The 19,515-nt window shown below is 43.6% G+C and overlaps 1 protein-coding gene and 1 pseudogene across 3 annotated transcripts in view; one reads left to right on the top strand and one right to left on the bottom strand.

The window, feature by feature from the left end:
- Positions 1–2,892: 2,892 nt before the first annotated feature.
- LOC125961960 (eukaryotic translation initiation factor 4E-like) lies at positions 2,893–4,473 on the bottom strand (annotated as a pseudogene).
- Positions 4,474–10,500: 6,027 nt separating this feature from the next.
- Positions 10,501–19,515, top strand: part of SLC25A30 (solute carrier family 25 member 30) — a 29,630-nt gene continuing 20,615 nt past the window's right edge. For all 3 annotated transcript variants that reach the window (XM_004274577.4, XM_033436778.2, XM_033436777.2), the window contains exon 1: positions 10,501–10,652. The gene's annotated coding sequence lies outside the window, so the exon portion shown is untranslated. The remainder of the gene's footprint in view (positions 10,653–19,515) is intronic.

The following is a 19,515-nucleotide window of genomic DNA, read 5'->3' on the forward strand; positions in this document are numbered from 1 at the left end:
TATGTAGACTCTTCAAATGTGTGTATATTAATTGACTGCCTACCACATCAGGTGCTGTACTGGGTACTAGGCATACAGTAGTGAGTGAGACTGCGTCCCCACCCCGCGGAGCTTACTGTCTGGCGGGGAGACTGACAAAGAAAACGTTAATTCTACTGCAGTGCCGTAACTGTTCTGATCGCTGGATGGGTGTGCATGGGGGCACCTACTGTGCCTAGATTTTAGGAATCAGGAGAGACTTCCTGGAGGAGATGATGTCCAAACTGAAGCCTGAAGGATGAGAAGAAATTAGCAAGAGAAAGAACTTAGCAGGTGCAACTTAGCGTGTGCAAGGTTCCAGAGGTGAAAGGGAGCAATGGCATGTTCAGGGAGCTGCAACTGTTTTATACAAATGAACACTCACAGACCTATGCAAAAGATGTGCTCTCAAAAGAGCACCTGTAACCAAGGAAAGCATACGCCAAAAGCAACATTCCTACAAAACAGGATTTTTCAAACCTCAGCCCTATTGCTGTTTTGATAGTTCTTTGTTGTGGAGGCCTTTCCTGGGCATCGTAGGATGTTTAGCAGCAGGTCTGGTCCCTACCCAAAAGATGCTAGTAGCCATCAGTCAGTTGTGACAACCAAAAATGTCTCCAGGGACTTCCCTGGTGGCGGAGTGGTTAAGAATCTGCCTGCCAATGCAGGGGACACGGGTTCAATCCCTGGTCCGGGAAGATCCCACGTGCCACGGAGCAACTAAGCCCGTGCGCCACACTACTGAGCCTGCGCTCCACACCTTGCGAGTCACAACTACTGAAGCCTGTGCACCACAACTACTGAGCCTGCGCTCTAGAGCCTGCAAGCCACAACTACTGAAACCCACATGCCCTAGAGCCTGTGCTCCGCAACAAGAGAAGCCACCACAGTGAGAAGCCCTCTCGCCACAACTAAAGAAAGCCCGTGGGCAGCAATGAAGACCCAACGCAACCAAAAAAAAAAAAATGTCTCCAGACATTGCCAAATGTCCTCTGGGGGGCAAATCTCCTGGTTGGTATCCACTGCTGTAAGAGGTGAGGATAAAGAATTTCACTGGCTCATTCCCCGAGCATACCAGCTGGGAACACCGCCTATCCAGCTGTTCTTGTTAGGAGTAGCTATCGCTCATTACCGCTCCACTTTGCCAAGAGCAGGGGAAGGTGACCAGATGTCTCAGATACAATGTTCTTCCCCCCACCGATCACTGAAGGCTACCCTAAAAGGGGTCTGATTCAGGCCTTTCATTCTGCATGGCATCAAGCATCCAGAAAAACTCAAGAGACTCCTTCCTGACAAATGTAGGGCCATATTACAATGTATCAATATCATTCCTGTAGTTTAAGTTAGTTGCATACACACTTATTAAATTCTAGCTGACTCCAAATCATTTGTTCTTCATCACAGTACAAATGTAACTACCAAGATGATGAAAACCAAGATGTGGGTGAGGAATGGTTCTTGCTGCCTCCTCATGAGGCCTGGCATAGCCCAACTTATAGACTGTGGCTTGTTTGAGGACCTTACTGTTCTAAACAGTGGCATACACAGTGCGCTAATAAAGGGCCGAAATGGAAATACGGTGAAGAGTCCAGCTCCTTGAGATGGCCAGACTTTAGAACGCAGGGTTGAGAGGCAGATGAACAGGGGAGGATGGGGAACTGATTCCTGTGACTGGAAGCTCTAAAAACCACACAGGGAGGGGCTTCTCTGCCAGGCTAAGGGCTTATCCTTGATTCTGAAGACACTGGGAAGACAAGGAAGAATTTTAAGCTCATGAGTGACATAGATGAATTTAGAAGATATTTCCACAGCACCTACATTTTACAGAGTGTGTTTTTGCACACATCACCTCATTTAACATTCTGTAAGGGAGGTATTGTTTGCATTTTGCAACTGAGGACTTAGAGAAATTAATTAATCAAGGTCGGAGAGCTAATACAGTTTGGCCAAGATTGAGTAGAATTCAGGTCTTCATTTCCATATTGCCATCTGGGTGTCTTGACTGTAGTCAGATAAAACGCACATACGAAGGGCTGTTACAGGGCAAAGGTGAGAGCAAAGAATAGGTGAGAAATTAGCTGTGTTTAGCAGGGACTGGCACTGAGTAGTTAGTAGATTAGTTTCTTGACTTACATTTCTTTTTTGTTATTCTTGTTGTTTCAAAACTGGTTATAATGATGTAACCATGTTACTATTCCCTAGAGCAGTGATTTCCAACCCGTGGATTGGGACCCTTGGGGGAACCCGAGGTTATTCAGAGGGTCCACAAGTTCGGTGTGAATTTTCTTGATAGATGCTGAAAGTACCACCATCCATTTTATAGGGACTCCAAGATTTTTTTTTTTTTTGTCTGAAAGACAATTCACTGTACACATTTTATTTATAGTTTTGTACACTGTCTTAATATGAATGGGACCGCTTTTCTACTTGAGCCATTTTTTTGTTTGTTTGTTTGTTTGCGGTACGCGGGCCTCTCACTGTTGTGGCCTCTCCCGTTGCGGAGCACGGGCTCCGGACGCGCAGGCTCAGCGGCCATGGCTCACGGGCCCAGCCGCTCCGCGGCATGTGGGATCCTCCCGGACCGGGGCACGAACCCACATCCCCTGCATCTGCAGGCGGACTCCCAACGACCGCGCCACCAGGGAAGCCCTTGAGCCATTTTTTAACCAAAGCAAAATAACCTAAGTATAACAAAGTGTTAAAATACAGCATAAAGATACAAAAACAGACATACTAATTCTAACTAGGAATGTAATTATGATGTTACATTTTTTATAATCCACAATTATGTTTAGGAAATCACACAAACATAGATCACTAATTTGAATGAAATGCATAAATTTGTAGCAAAGCTTTGTAGTTACCAAAAAAAAATTACCAAAGAATGCACAAAATTAATGTTTATTCCACCTTTGTGTCGTATTCCTGGATCCTTCACCAATGTTACATGAGGAAAAAAAAGCAAAACAAATGAAAAACTGAAATCAGAATCACGAATGTTATCAAGTAGGGAAACAAATAAATTAAAATCTAGCAGCCATCAGCAAGAGTACAGCACAGACAATGCTGTAAAAAGAAACAAAGAAAATTGTTAGAAAACTGTATGCATCATACTCTTTCAAACCAGCAAAATATGCTTCTGCATACAATGGAACATAAACAGAATCGTTCTCTTGTAAGGTATAGAAATGCAAATTCTTTAATATTGTAGATGGGTCAAATGTGTTTGTAAATAGTTAATTCTTTTAAGCTATTACAGAGTGGGCCAGGAACACATTTATGGATTCTGGGGACGATGTGTACTGTAATTCTTTGATTGGGATAGCGGACACTCTAGCCAAAATTAAAATAAAAAAAAACGAACACAGAAGTACAAGACAAAGGCGAATGAGACGTCTCTTATATCTTAGCAACATTTAGATGGAAATCAAATTTAAATGCAGTCCACTCTGCTTTTGAAGAGGCTTTGGTTCAGCTCCCAAATCTCGATTGCTTGACGCAGTCTCCTATGAGAATACTCAGGAAGTGTCTTCTTAAACAACAAACCTATTTTTAGTGGTGGAGCCGCTCTTAGTAGCTGTGTCTGCGTGGGACTGGTAAACAATCACTATCTTTGGAGGAAGTCCTAACCTTTCCTTGTATACCCTCCCTATATGTGTAACTGCTTCTCTGTTTTCACATTCAGTAGTCCATATTGCTATTTTATCACCTTTAGCTCTAACATTAACCACAGCTCCACATACGTCATCACTGTAGTCATCAAAAGACTCTCCAATAAGGCACAGCAGAGTCTCTAGCCAAAAGCGATGGAGGTCACTTCGTCTCTGCTGTTTGTTCAATGTAATTAGCCATCGTCCTCCTCGTTTGTTTTTCTCATCTTCCCACATAGGCTCAATACCATCCTTAAAAAGTGAGTAGTCACAGCCAGGCATTAAATTACTAGACAACTGGATATGGTTGTACAGAGCCCAAGAGTCTTCAACAGTTATCAAACTTAGAGATCAGCCGAAGGTCTGCTTGCCAAGTTTTGCTTTTATCTTTTTTTTTTTTTTTTTTTTTGTGGTACACGGGCGTCTCACCGCCGCGGCCCCTCCCGCTGCGGAGCACAGGCTCCGGACGCGCAGGCTCAGCGACCACGGCTCACGGGCCCAGCTGCTCCGCGGCATGTGGGATCTTCCCGGACCGGGGCACGAACCCGTGTCCCCTGCATCGGCGGGCGGACTCTCAACCACTGCGCCACCAGGGAAGCCCTGCTTTTATCATTTTTAAAAAAAACAGAGTGCCCATCTGTTCTGTAAAGGATGTTTAATATAGTGTTCTGTGTTAGCAACCTCCTGATTAGATTCTGTTTTCTCTTCTTCTGTAGGTGGGGGATTAGGAGTAGGGGTGGTTTCCGGTTCCACAGTCGCCATCTTAGATCGATCTGATCGCACAACCCAGGGACTCCAAGATTTTTAAAAATTTAGTTTGTATTACAGACGGATCTTTATTCTTGAAAGGGATCTTCATACTAAATATAAATTACTGGATATCATCTGTGTATTACTAAGGATGATATGCCTACTAGCAGAGGCTGGTGGGGCACGGGAAAATAGTGGAGTTTGGGTGTCTGAAGAATCTATAGGAAAGGGTGTGTCACACAGTCATGAGTCTGGAAAGGACTTGGTGAGGTGAGAGCTGGGGTAGAAAAAGTCATGTTCTTATTTCCCTGCCCTAGAAAGGAAAGCATTCCAATGACTTTCTCCACAGCCTGGGGATTACATTTGGTTTTTTGTTTGTTTGTACGTTTTGTTTTTTTCAGGAACTGGTATTTATTATCAAAGTCATATTCGATGTCAACAAGATGCCACAACTACAAAAAACAGTGTGCACATTGCAATCTCAATGCACACGTACGTTTGTTTTTATGGCAGGATTCATGTGAAACCTCAAACAGGTCTAAACTGTACTGACATCAAAACAGTGAGTTGACGAAACTCCAGGGTCTCACTTAGAGCTCAAGTTGGAGAGTGGAAATTGGGGTTGTTTAAGCCCAGCCTGGAGCCTGAGCTACAGAAACTGGAAAAGGGAATGAGAGAGAGGGGGCTTTGGTCTCTGGCTCTAGCATAGACCAGTGACCTCCTGAAACCTCAATTTCCTCATTTATAAAATGGAAATAACACATTTTTTGGCTTGAATGAACCATTGAATATAAAGATTCCTGGAGGAGCGCTTTGCATCAATAAATGCAGGTTTTGTACACATGCATTTGCTTTTTTTTTTTTTTTTTGCGGTACGCGGGCCTCTCACTGTTGTGGCCTCTCCCGTTGCAGAGCACAGGCTCAGCAGCCATGGCTCACGGGCCCAGCCGCTCCGCGGCATGTGGGATCTTCCCGGATCGGGGCACGAACCCGTGTCCCCTGAATCGGCAGGCGGACTCTCAACCACTGCGCCCCCAGGGAAGCCCGCATTTGCTTTTTGACCCAACAATCCCACTTCTGGGAATTTACCCTGAAGCTATACCTCCTCCAATGAACACAATATATGCAAAAGTTTCTTCATTATCTCACTATTTGTCATAGCAAAAGATTGCAAACCAACCATATGCCACATTTATTCGTTTTCTATTGCTGCATAATATAAAACCACAAGTTTAGCTTCAAGTGACACCCATTTAGTAGTCGATCAGAAGTGTGGTGTGGTGTGGCTGGGTTCTCCACTCAGGGTATTACAAGGCTGAAATCAAGGTGCCGGCTTGGTTTAGTTCTCATCTAGAGAACTCAGCAGGATGAACCTGCTTCAGAGTCATCCTTATTGCTGGCAGAAGGCAGTTTCTCGTGGTGGCAGGACTGAGGATGCTCGTGGGGTGTCAGCTCGGGACGCTCTCAGCTCCTAGAGGCACCCTCATTCCTTGCCGTGTGAAGCCTCATTGTCAAGCCGGTGTGTCAAATCCTTCTTGTGATTTGAAGCTCTGACTTTCCTTCTGTGACCAGCTAGAGAAAATTCTCTGCTTTTAAAGGGCTCGTATGACTAGGTCAGGCCCACTAAATAATCTCCCTATCATAGGGGCAACTGACTTGGGACTTTATTTTTATTTTTTAAAATTTATTTATTTGGTTGCACCGGGTCTTAGTTGTGGCAGGCAGGCTCCTTGGTTGTGGCATGCATGCGGGATCTAGTTCCCTGAGTAGGGATCGAACCCGGGTCCCTTGCATTGGGAGCATGGAGTCTTAACCACTGTGCCGCCGGGGAAGTCGCTGGGACTTTAATATACATGCAAAATCCTTTCACAGACTTACCTAGATTAGTGTTTGATTGAATAACTAGGAGAAGGTATGTGCACATCAGGGGCCAAGAATCTTAGGGGCCATCTTAGAATTCTGCCTATCACACTACAAGAAGCTAACTGTTAAATAACCTGGGTCCATCCACATGAGGGAGAACTATGCTGTAGTAATGAAGGATGAGAAAGGCCTCTGGGAACTGTCTTTTTTTTTTTTTTTTTTTAATTGGAGCACAGTTTATTTACAACGTCATGTTAGTTTCAGGTATACAGCACAGTGATTCAGTTATACATATACATACTTTTTCAGGTTCTTTTCCCTTATAGGTTATTACAAAATAATGAATGTAGTACTGGGCACTGATTTTGTTTCCGAGTCAAACTTGGGTCACCTGCTTGCAGTAAAGCCAATCTACAGACACAGGGTTGTGGTGAAGGAAATTGCAACATTTATTGCAGGTGCCAAGCAAGGAGTCCAGGGCAGCTAGTGCTCAAAACACCCGAGCGCCCCAGTGGGTTTCAGGAAAACATTTTTGTTTATTTATTTATTTATTGGCCGAACCACACTGCTTGTGAGATCTTAGTTCCCCAACCAGGGACTGAACCTGGGCCCTGGGCAGTGAGAGCACGGAGTCCTAACCGCTGGACTGCCAGGGAATTCCCGGGAAAGCATTTTTAAAGGCAAGGTGGGCGGGGGTGGTGTCACAGGGTGTGTGATCAGTTCGTGCACAATTCTTTTTTTTTTTTTAACTTATTTATTTTATTTATTTTTGGCTGCATTGGGTCTTCGTTGCTGTGCGCAGGCTTTCTCTAATTGTGGAGAGCGGGGGCTACTCTTCGAAGCCTTCGTGGTGCACGGGCTTCTCATTCTGGTGGCTTCTCTTGTTGCGGAGCACAGGCTCTAGAGCGCAGGCTCAGTAGTTGTGGCGCACGGGCTTAGTTGCTCCGCGGCATGTGGGATCTTCCCGGACCAGGGCTCAAACCCGTGTCCCCTGCACTGGCAGGCAGATTCTTAACCACTGTGCCACCAAGGAAGTCTCTTCTTGGATTTCTGATGCACAGAAACTGTGAGGTAATAAATGTTTGTTGTTTTAAGCTGCAAAGCATAATTATACAGCAATAGATACCAAACAAATAAATAAATATTCTTAATTTTGGGGGGGAATAAACTAGAAACTAATGACAATGGTTAGTGATAGGAAGTGAGTGGGAACAGAGTGCAGGAAACAGGAAGGGAGAGCTTCCTCTGAATAAAACATTTGTAAGATTTGATTTTGAACTAGGTGAATGCTTTATACATTCAAAAAATAAAACTAGGGGCTTCCCTGGTGGGGCAGTGGTTGAGTCCACCTGCCGATGCAGGGGACACGGGTTCGTGCCCCGGTCTGGGAAGATCCCACATGCCACGGAGCGGCTGGGCCCGTGAGCCATGGCCGCTGAGCCTGTGTGTCCGGAGCCTGTGCTCCACAACGGGAGAGGCCACAAGAGTGAGAGGCCCGCGTACCACAAACAAAAACAAAAACAAACTAGATAAGAAAGATGAAAAAAGCAAACTAAAATTATGCAAATAAAAATAACAAACCTAACAATATATCACATATATTGCACATCGTTGAGAAGGGCCGTATTAATAAAGATAAAGAGAACTGCAAAGAAATCCTGAACTTAGAAGTTTTGCTGCTGGTATTAGTACTGAAGTCTCAGCTCTTTTGTGTATATTGTAGGATAGAATAAATGAGTAAATATATTGATGCTGATGGGAACCAGCATTTTCCTGCATTTTTACCCCTGCCATGTTTACTGTTTTTGACATCATATTTCATATCTTTTTGTTAGTAACCAGGGTTACTTTGTGGTAGAAAAAAGATATAAATATGGAAAGAGGAAGACTAGAATGAACCTCGCGGTGTTGAATTTTTAATTGGGGTTATCAGTATGAACTCATGATTTTAAAATATATTTGGGTAAAGACTATACTGTTTACTGTTTTCTTTTTTCTTTTTTTTTTTTTTGCAGTACGCGGGCCTCTCACTGTTGTGGCCTCTCCCGTTGTGGAGCACAGGCTCCGGACGCGCAGGCTCAGCGGCCACGGCTCACGGGCCCAGCCGCTCCGTGGCATGTGGGATCTTCCCGGACCGGGGCACGAACCCGCATCCCCTGCATTGGCAGGCGGACTCTCAACCACTGCGCCACCAGGGAAGCCCTGTTTACTGTTTTATATCTATATGAATACATATACACTTGGTCCACTGAAAGGGCCTAGAAGAAATGACATCCCAGTAGCAAACACTCAGATTTAGTTTTCCAAGTACCATTTCCTACTAAAAGGAACTAAGGTTTCTCTGCATAAGGCAGAGAAAATGCAAGGAGAGCTTGGGAGGTCCTGGGTCAGAAAGCAAGGTAATGTTCAAAGACTGATAGGATATATGTAAGGTAAAAGGAGCCGGGTAGGGGGCTTCCACGGCTCACAAAAGGGCAATTTGAGCACCACAAATAATAATGGTATTTGATTACAGTAATTTAATTAAATTGAATTTTAAAAGAATGCCAGAGTTCACACTGTTATTCAGAAGAAGGTGGGGGAGGGGAATTGTGAAGGGGAGGAGAAACAAAAAGGAAAAGGAGAAAGTGGGGGGTGGGAGTCCTCTTCTTTAGAAAGGAATGCCAGCTAATAAACGGAGAAGGAATGATAGCATTAGAAAATCTCCAGTTTATAACGTTTGCGCTAAGTGTTTGCTACCCCTATTGGGTGAAAATACTCATCTGGTTTCAGCCTAGCATTGCAGATATCTGTTGCAGAGGGAGAGACGATCTTTGTGGAGAGAACTACCAGACCACCCTTGATCAAGTGATCAAGCTTGACATCACGGATAATAGGCCAAAAGGATACTGTGCCTGCTGATGGAAGTACATAGCATCACCTCCGACTTTTCTTACTAAAAAGTTTGACTTGAATCTAACCATGAAGAAACAGTTCAATAAACCCATACTGATATAGTCTACAATTGGCCTGGACTTTTCAAATACGTCAAAGTAATGAAAGTGTAACGGAGCAGGACCCCATGGGGCCTTCCAGGGACAGGCCTTCCCCCATCTCCTCTGTCCTGGCTCCTCTCTGAAGAACCTAGATAATAGTATTTGATGCACACTTCCTGAGTTGTTTGCAGAAGTGAACACCCCCTCCCGCCCCCCCCCCCCAACAAATGGAAGATGCTAATTACTTGACAACCCCTGTGAGCAACTAGCCCCAGGCCTCCTGGAGCCTGAGGACAGATACTGTTGACCCCTGTGACACCACCCTGCTACCTCACCGTCAGCCAGTCAGAGAACTGTGCACAAGCTAATCACATTCCCAGCGACGCCCCCTCCCTCACCTGGCTTTTAAAAGTGCTTTGCTGAAACCCTTTTGGGGAGTTCGTTGCTTTTAGGGCGTGAGGCGCCTGTCTCCTTGCAATAAGCTTTTCTCTGCTCCAAACTCTGATGTTTCAGTTTGTTTGGCCTCGCTGTGCCTCTGCCCACGAACTTGCGTTAACAAACGATTCTTTTTAAAGTGAGAGTACTAGTACTAGGGTAGTAGACTAAAGGAGTTTGTACAGAGAGGCATGAAATCAAATGCAACGAATCCTGGGTAGATCTCGAACTGGAAAAAAAAAATGTGTGTGTGTGTGACCCTTAGGGACAACAAAGGAAATTTAAATATGGACAGTATATTGGATTTGACTGAAATGGTATTTAATTTCTTGCATGTTCTAATGCCGAGGTATTTTGGGGGTGAAGCAGTGTTGTTTGCAACTTTCCAATGGTTCGGGGTAAAAAAAAACTATACAGTGAGAGAGAACGCAAATACTGTGAAATGTTAGCATTTAATTTAGTGCAGGGTATACTGTTTAAGTCTTCAGTCGGTTTATAAATTTTCACACTAAAAAGCTGACTTTTTAAAAAAAGGAGTGCAAGTTTACTTCCTTCTGACTGCAGAGGTTCACGTGAGCAAAAAGAATCAGCACCCTGAGAAGGCTCTTCCGTGGCTCTTAAGTTTCTCTTTCACCGCAGAGTTGACCTCGAGGCCGTCGGAGGCGTCACCGAGTCCGGGCAGCTCCTACCCCCGCCAGCGGCCAGCCGGAGTCCCGCAGGCCACTCCCTCTGCGGCCCCTCTCCGCCGGCTGCCGGGCGCGCGACCTGGGTGTGGCCTGTGCCGGGAGCGGCCAATGGGAGCCAAGGCTGCGGGCGGGGCCGCGCAGGGCGGGGCGGGGCTGCGCGCGGGCTCTTGGGCCGCCCCCGCCGCTCCCCAACCTTTCCTCCAGTTCCCGTGCGGCCGCTGGAACCGGCTGCTGCTGCGCCTGGGGAGTAGGAGGTGCAGGGCAGCCGCCACCCGGTAAGTGTCTGACTTCCCGGCTGGGGTCGCGCTGGCCGCTCCGCGCCTGCTCCGGGTCGCCCCTACTCCGGCCCGCCCTCCATTGCCCCCCGGTGTCCAGAACCACTGGCGCGGAACTCCCGGCCCCAACGCGGCGGCGCTGCCCCCCCTGGTCGGCCGCGGTCCCGGAGAGCCCCGGCGCCGGCGGCCCTACCCAGGGGCCACCTCTGCTCTCCGGTTCGTTTGCGGGGCCTGGCTCGGTGGGGCGCGAGGTCCCGGCGTGGGCCCTGCTCCTCGGGCTGCAGCTACCTGCGGCCGGGCCGGTTCTGCAGGAGAGCCGGCTCCCGGCCCTCATCACTCGGTGGCGTAGGGGGTGATTTCTCTTCCAGCGTCACCGAGATCAGGCGTGAGGCCCGTCTGGCATCTCGGCGTGTGTGCCCTTGCCGCCGAGGTGCGTTTCTCCTGCCTCTGCATCCCTCGCACCTGCGGTTCATTCAAGAGCGTGCAGCCCGGGCATCCGTGAGCTGCCTACTATGGGAAAAGGCTTTCTGTACTTTGAATTGCTCCTGGAACACACCAGGCTGGCTCACGTTAGCAAGGACCGGTTGAATTCATTTGCTCGGAAAGTTAATGCAGCTCTGGATTTTAGCGTAATTCTAGGTGTGAGTAATTTCGTGTAAAACAGTTGAAATGGCATTGTTCCTGCGCAGGAATAGCAAAACGTGTCGAACTGCCCAGCAAGAGTCGAGATTCGGCCTCCTCCTCTGGCGAGGAAAGTTGAAAGGCATGAATTCTGTTCTTGACTTTGCTGCTGCCAAGCTCTGTGACCATGGACTCAGTTAATTCACATGAAATAAGATAAATTTCTAAGATTCCCTTCAAATCCCACGTGTTATTAGTCTGATGAGCTTATTTTTCGCCCCGTACCTTTAAAAAGAATGAGAAATAGGAAAAAGCCGTGAAAGGCAGCCCTGCGAAGAACAAAGATTTATGAGCGCGCAGAAGTTTAGAGACTGGATTGGGGTTTAAGATTGGGGACTGAAAAGGGAGCACAGTAAAAGGGAAAGAACTTAGCCAGAATTGATTATATAAGAGAAACTTGGAAAGCTTTCGGAAGTTCCAGCAGCAATTACTGTTTTTAATTCCCTCTCTTTGTAGCTGTATAGATGAGGTAAGGAGAAAATAAATGCTGTTATAGAAAATGTAGTAGAGAGGAATGTAACTTTAGCATATATCTTAGGTGTAGGGAGAATCCTTTGTAGTTCTTAATTTGTATAGACACTTCTGCTCAGAAAACACTTTTTTTGGTTGTTAAATAGATAAAAATTTTTGTACCTCCCGCTCAGGAAAACCCTACCTGTATTTTGAATATGTCGATTAACTACCCTCCCACCCACCGCGTTTTATTGTATTCTTATTATTTGCGCCAGTATTTTTAACAGCCTTTGGTAAATAGCGTTTGGCTTTGTAGTACATAGAGGAAGGATCAGCTTTGCCTCAGGGAGAGCTCAGTTTGAGTACTTCCTAGCTGTGTGACTAGGCACAGTCACTTTCCCTCTCTCAGGCTGTCTTTCCTCAATTGTGAAATGAGATAATGATACCTATTTCATAGGGTTGTGAAGGTTAAATAAAATCCTTCATGTGGAAGACATATAGCAGTGCCTGACATGTCAGGTATTAATAATGACAGTATTGTGTTCATAGTGCAGCACAGAGAAGTGGTCTCTGGGTTTTAGTTTGGCTAGAAGGTAGGGCCCCAAGAGGAGAACAAAGTAGCAAGCGATCAATAGCCACTTCCGTGCCAGAAGCTGGAACTTTTGCAGGTTGTAAGCCCTTCCTTCCCTGAGTCTCAGGCTGAGCTGCTGCTCAGACACTAGTGATCGCTAAGGGACACATCTGTCTCCCTGACTGTGTTGGCCTGTTAGTCTTGACACTTGAGTAGCGTTGGGATTTTTCCCAAAAATTGAGCTGGCAAGTTAAGGAATGTGTGTGAGGAGAACCCCTCAAAGAGCTCAAAAACAAAGAAGTGGTTTAGTTTACTGAACAGAGAATTCAGCCCAAGATAACTGAAGCCCTTCACCGCTTGCCCTGGCCAGTACAGCTTACTTATTCTTTATTTGACTCTGCAAACAGTAACCTGGGAAGGCACGGTAGTCTTAACTGCTCAGGAAGCTAGTCCTAGCTTTGGGAAAGGAAAAGAGAAGAGCCCCAAAGTTAATTTACCCTCGTCTTAGTTAACTTTTAAACATTGTAGTGAATAGACTGTACTTTCTTACAGTTTAACCAGGGATACTGGAGGGGGGACCCTTGTTTGTGGAAGATAAGTTATTGTGGGGTAATATCTGAATAGGAACTAATGGGTGTGTGCTTCATCCCTTGTGATTCAAAACCCTGGGAGGCAATTCCACAACAAGGTCGAGCTCTACTTGAGTAGTTGCATATGAGTATAACCCAGAACCTCTGGGTTTTAATATTATAACTAACTAAAAATTTAATATCAAAACCAACAGAAGAAAAAGTAGCCAGATCTCATTAAACTTAAACTGGCAAAAGTATTGGCAGGAAATCAAAGTTAATGGATGAGATGACATGAAGTCACATGACAATATAGTTTGTTTTTTTAAAAAATAAATTTATTTTTCGCTGCGTTGGGTCTTCGTTGCGGTACGTGGGCTTCTCATTGCGGTGGCTTGTCTTGTTGCGGAGCGCAGGCTCTAGGCTTACGGGCTCAGTAGTTGTGGCTTGCGGGCTCTAGAGCGCAGGCTCAGTAGTTGTGGTGTATGGGCTTAGTCGCTCCGCGGCATGTGGGATCTTCCCGGACCAGGGCTCGAACCTGTGTCCCCTGCACTGGCAGGCGGATTCTTAACCACTGCCCCACCAGGGAAGCCCCCCGACGACATAGTTTCTAAAAAATGTTTTGTTTCTAATTAGAGATCAGAAGTTGTAATCCCATTCCGAATAACGTTTTTGCTGACATTTTAGAGGATATCTTGTGTGTGTGTGTCTATTTTGTACATACACATTTATGTATACACTGTAGGAAAAAAAATCTCTACTAAATAAGATGAATGCCAAGAAGAACCGGCTATAATGTCAACACTACCTAATCAACTACCTAATTTTAAGTGATACGTATTCCAAGGCCATCATTTATTTGACTCATTGATGCTTGGGATTTCCCTCATTCAGTGGCTGGGGCCCTGTGTGTCTACTTTTAAGAAGCTCCTCAGCCAGGTTAGGAACTAATAAGGAGTCTTGTGTTCCACAGAGATGCTTGATGCATGTATAGTATCACAGCCGAGAAAATAAGAATCATAGAGGCTAGGGGGAGGGGGAATGGAGAGGAACTGCTTAATGGTTTCCTTTTGGGGTGCTGGAGTATTTTGGGGCTAGCTAGAGATGGCGGTTGTACAAAATTAGAATGTACTAAGTGCCACTGAATTATTTGCTAAAATGGTTTCTTTTATTTTTGTTTGTTTGTTTTTGCCTGTACCGTGCGGCTTGTGGGATCTTAGTTCCTCGACCAGGGGACCAGGGATTGAACCCTGGCCCGGTGAGTGAAAGTGCCCAGTCCTAACCACTGGACCGCCAGGGACTTCCCTGGTTTATTTTGCAGTACGTGAATTTCACCTCAGTAAAAAAAACTTGGGAAAAAATACGAATACTATCTTTGTATACTGTGTATTGGAAAAATTAATTATAACTGTTTAGATTGACTACCTTCTGACTATATATTTTTCTCTTAAGACTTTTCTCTTAAAGCACATTTTCATTGTTTCTAAGGTACATCTTATCAGTAGTACCTTTTCCAAGGTGCTTGGTAATATTTTCTCCTTAATTAAAATGCCATCACTCCTTTTTGATCATGTACAGCCTCAGGTGGTAGCAGAAAGAACACTAAACTTGGGATCAAAGCATTTGGGGGTTGGAGGTCCACTTCTGCCCCGTCAGCCATGTGGCCTTGGACAAGTTGCCTTCCTGAAACTGGGTTTCCTTGTCTCTTTTTCTGTCCTATCCCAAACTTGAGGGGGGATCCACTGAAATCATTTATGTTGAACACTTTTGTAACGGCAAGTTACAGTGCTTCCAGACGCTAACGTTATGTAGTTATTTTGCTTTTTTTTTTTTTTTTTTTTTTTTTTGCGGTACGTGGGCCTCTCACTGTTATGGCCTCTCCCGTTGTGGAGCACAGGCTGCGGACGCGCAGGCTCAGCGGCCATGGCTCACGGATCCAGCCACTCCGCGGCATGTGGGATCTTCCCGGACCGGGGCACAAACCCCTGTCCCCTGCATCGGCAGGCGGACTCTCAACCACTGCGCCACCAGGGAAGCCCTGTTTTGCTTTTTAACTTGGACTCGGCAAAACCCAAGAATGGGTTGAGGACAGTAATGAATTATTGGATTTATTATTAATGTGTTTTATAGTCTGTAACTTATAGTGTTAATCGTTCCCTTAGTTATGAACTTAGTAAGGCTAAGAATTAAGCACAGATATTAAACTTTTTCAAGGCTAATAGTGAGATGAGTTTTGGGGAGCAGGACTTGTTCTTTGGTACTGAAATACATAAAACATGATGATTTTTTAAGTTCCATGCTCAGGGAGCCTTCTACCTTAGTCATCTGTAACCACTCTGAATTTGGTTAATGTCTGTAGATGAGGAACAGGTATCTGTATGTCTGTTAGGGTCCTTTTTGAGTTCCTTTGTTTTCTCTTGGTGTAAGGAAGCCCCTTGGCCATCTTGTGAAGTGACGTTCTTGGCAGTGGTGACTTGTGGTAGGTCTCCTGGGAAATACAGACTTGGGAACACTCCCAAACGTGCGAAGTAAAAACATTGGGCATATTGCTTGCCAATGACTATAGTAAATTAGGATTTTATTTTAAACTGACAAGAATTAGAGTTGATAGTATATACAGAGAAGTGTAATAATTGCCATGTGTCTTCTGTTAATTGGCGCAAGGCCAGATTTGCCGACGGAAATCGCATAAAACTGCAGAACACGGAATGAATGTGGGGGGCCTGGCTGTGGCAGTTGCGGGCATATATGTCACAGTGAGTGAGGACCTATACAAGGAAAGGAGGATGGAAGGCAACATTTGTGTCTTTTTTTTTTTAATAGATCTTTATTGGAGTATAATTGCTTCACAATATTGTGTTAGTTTCTGTTGGACAACAAAGCCCTTCAGCCATATGGGCACATGTCCCCATATCCCCTCCCTCTTGAGCCTCCCCCCCACCCTCTCTATCCCACCCCTCCAGGTCCTCGCAAAGCACTGAGCCGATCTGTGCTGTGCTGCTACTTCCCACCAGCCAACTATTTTACATTCCGTAGTGTATATATGTCGATGCTACTCTCACTTCGCCCCAGCTTCGCCCTCTCACCCCGTGTCCTCAAGTCCATTCTCTATGTCTACCTCTTTTATCCTGCCCTGCAACTAGGTCATCAGTACCATTTTTTTTTTTTTAGATTCCATATTATATGTCAGCATATGGTATTTGTTTTTCTCTTTCTGACTTACTTCACTCTGTATGACAGACCCTAGGTCCATCCACCTCACTACAAATAACTCGATTTTGTTTCTTTTTATGGCTGAGTAACACTCCATTGTATATATGTGCCACATCTTCTTTATCCATTCATCTGTCGATGGACATTTAGGTTTGTTCCATGTCCTGGCTGTTGTAAATAGTGCTGCAATGAACATTGTGGTACATGACTCCTTTTGAATTACGATTTTCTCAGGGTATATGGCCAGTGGTGGGATTGCTGTGTCATGTGGTAATTCTATTTTTAGTTTTTTAAGGAACCTCCGCACTGTTTTCCATAGTGGTTGTATCAATTTACATTCCCACCAACAGTGCAGGAGGGTTCCCTTTTCACCACACTCTTTCCAGCATTTATTGTTTCTAGATTTTTTGATAATGGCTATTCCGACTGGTGTGAGGTGATTACTAATTGTAGTTTTGACTTGCACTTCTTTAATAATTAGTGATGTTGAGCATCTTTTCATGTGCCTCTTGGCCATCTGTATGCCTTCCTTGGTGAAATGTCTATTTAGGTCTTCTGCCCATTTTTTAACTGGATTGTTTGTTTTTTTGATATTGAGCTTTATGAGCTGTTTGTATATTTTGTAGATTAATCCTTTGTTGTTTCATTTGCAAATACTTTCTCCCATTTTGAGGATTGTCTTTTTGTCTTGTTTATGGTTTCCTTTGCTGTGCAAAAGCTTTGAAGTTTAATTAAGTCCCTTTTGTTTATTTTTGTTTTTATTTCCATTACTCTAGGAGGTGGGTCAAAAAAGATCTTGCTGTGGCTTATGTCAAAGAGTGTTTTTCCTATGTTTTACTCTTAAGAGTTTTATAGTGTCTGGTCTTAATTTAAGTCTTTAATCCATTTGGAGTTTATTTTTGTGTATGGTGTTAGGTAGTGTTCTAATATCATTCTTTTACATGTAGCTGTCCAGTTTTCCCAGCACCATTTATTGAAGAGTCTGTCTTTTCTCCATTGTATGTTCTTGCCTCCTTTGTTGTAAATTAGGTTCCCCTATGTGCGTGGGTTTATGGGTATTCTATCTTGTACCGTTGATCTATATTTCTGTTTTTGTGCCAGTATCATACTGTCTTGATTACTGTAGCTTTGTGGTATAGTTTGAAGTTGGGGAGACTGATTCCTCCAACTCCATTTTTCTTTCTCAAGATTGCTTTGTCTATTCGGGGTCTTTTGTGTTTCCATATGAATTGTAAAATTTTTTGTTCTAATTCTGTGAAAAATGCCATTAGTAGTTTGATAGGGATTGCAATGAATCTGTAGATTGCTTTGGGTAGTATAGTCATTTTCATAATATTGATTCTTCCAATCCAAGAACATGGTATATTTTTCCATCTGTTTATGTCATCTTTGATTTCTTTCATCAGTGTTTTATAGTTTTCTGAGTACAACTCTTTCGCCTCCTTAGGCAGGTTTATTCCTAGGTATTTTATTCTTTTTGTTTCAGTGGTAAATGTGAGTGTTTCCTTAATTTCTCTTCCTGATTTTTTGCTGTTGGTGTATGGGAATGCCAGAGATTTCTGTGCATTAATTTTGTTTCCTGCAACCTTACCAAATCCATTGATTAGTTCTGGTAGTTTTCTGGTAGCACCTTTAGGATTTTCTATGTATAGTATCATGTCATCAGCAAGCAGTGACAGTTTTACTTCATCCTTTCCAATTTGTATTCCTTTTATTTCTTTTTCTTCTCTGATTGCTGTGGCTAGGACTTCTAAAACTATGTTGAATAATAGTGGTGAGAGTGGACATCCTTGTCTTGTTCCTCATCTTAGTGGAAATGCTTTCAGTTTTTCACCATTGAGTATGATGCTTGCTGTGGATTTGTCATATATGGCCTTTAGTATGTTGAGGTAGTTTCTCTCTGTGCCCATTTTCTTGAGAGTTTTTATCATAAATGTGTGTTGAATTTTGTCAAAAGCTTTTTCTGCATCTATTGAAAGCATATGTTTTTATTCCTTAATTTGTTAATGTAGTGTATCACATTGATGTGTGTATTTTGAAGAATCCTTGCATCCCTGGGATAAATCCCACTTGATCATGGTGTATGATCCTTTTAATGTGCTGTTGGAATCTGTTTGCTAGTATTTTGTTGAGGATTTTTGCATCTATGTTCATCAGTGATATTGGTCTGTAATTTTCTTTTTTTGTGATATCTTTTTCTGGTTTTGGTATCAGGGTGATGGTGGCTTCGTAGAATGAATTTGGGAGTGTTTCTCCCTCTGCAATTTTTGGAGGACTTTGAGAAGGATCAGTGTTAGCTCTTCTCTAAATGTTTGATAGAATTCGCCTGTGAAGCCATCTGGTCCTGGACTTTTGTTTGTTGGAAGATTTTTAATTATGGTTTCAATTTCATTACTTGTGATAGGTCTGTTTATATTTTCTAATTCTTCCTGGTTCAGTCCTGGAAAATTGTACCTTTCCAAGAATTTGTCCATTTCTTCGTGGTTGTCCATTTTATTGGCATATAGTTGTTTGTAGTAGTCTCCTATAATCCTTTGTATTTCTGCAGTGTCAGTTGTGATTTCTCCTTTTTCATTTCTACTTTTATTGATTTGTGTCCTCTCCCTTTTTTTCTTGATGAGTCTGGCTAAGGGTTTATCAATTTTGTTTATCTTCTCAAAGAACCAGCTTTTAGCTTTATTGATCTTCGCTTTTTTCTTCGTTTCTGTTTCATTTATTTCTGCTCTGATCTTTATGATTTCTTTCCTTCTACTGACTTTGGGTTTTCTTTGTTCTTCTTTCTCTAGTTGTTTTAAGTGTAGGGTTAGATTGTTTATTTGAGATTTTTCTTGTTTCTTGAGGTGAGATTGAATTGCTATAAACTTCCCTCTTAGAACTGCTTTTGCTGTGTCCCATAGGTTTTCGGTTGTCATGTTTTCGTTGTCATTTGTTTCTATGTATTTTTTTATTTCCTTGATTTCTTCACTGATCTCTCGATTATTTAGTAGCACACTGTTTAGCCTCCATGTATTTGTGGTTTTTACAGTTTTTTTTCCTGTAATTGATTTCCAGTCTCATAGCATTGTGGTCAGAAAAGATGCTTGATACAATTTCAATTTTCTTAAATTTTCCGGGTCTTGTTTTTGTATCCATGCAGTCAGTCTGTGTCCTTTAGGACATTTAATCCATTTACATTCAAGGTTATTATCGATATGTTTGTTCCTATTACCATTTTCTTAATTGTTTTGGGTTTGGTTTTGTGTGTCTTTTTCTTCTCTTATGTTTCCCCCGCTTAGAGAAGTTTCTTTAGCATTTGTTGTAAAGGTGGTTTGGTGGTGCTGAATTCTCTTAGCTTTTGCTTGTCTGAAAAGCTTTTGACTTCTTTATTGAATCTGAA

This window comes from Orcinus orca, chromosome 18 (genome assembly GCF_937001465.1).
Source record: "Orcinus orca chromosome 18, mOrcOrc1.1, whole genome shotgun sequence".
NCBI classification, from domain to species: Eukaryota; Metazoa; Chordata; class Mammalia; order Artiodactyla; family Delphinidae; genus Orcinus; species Orcinus orca.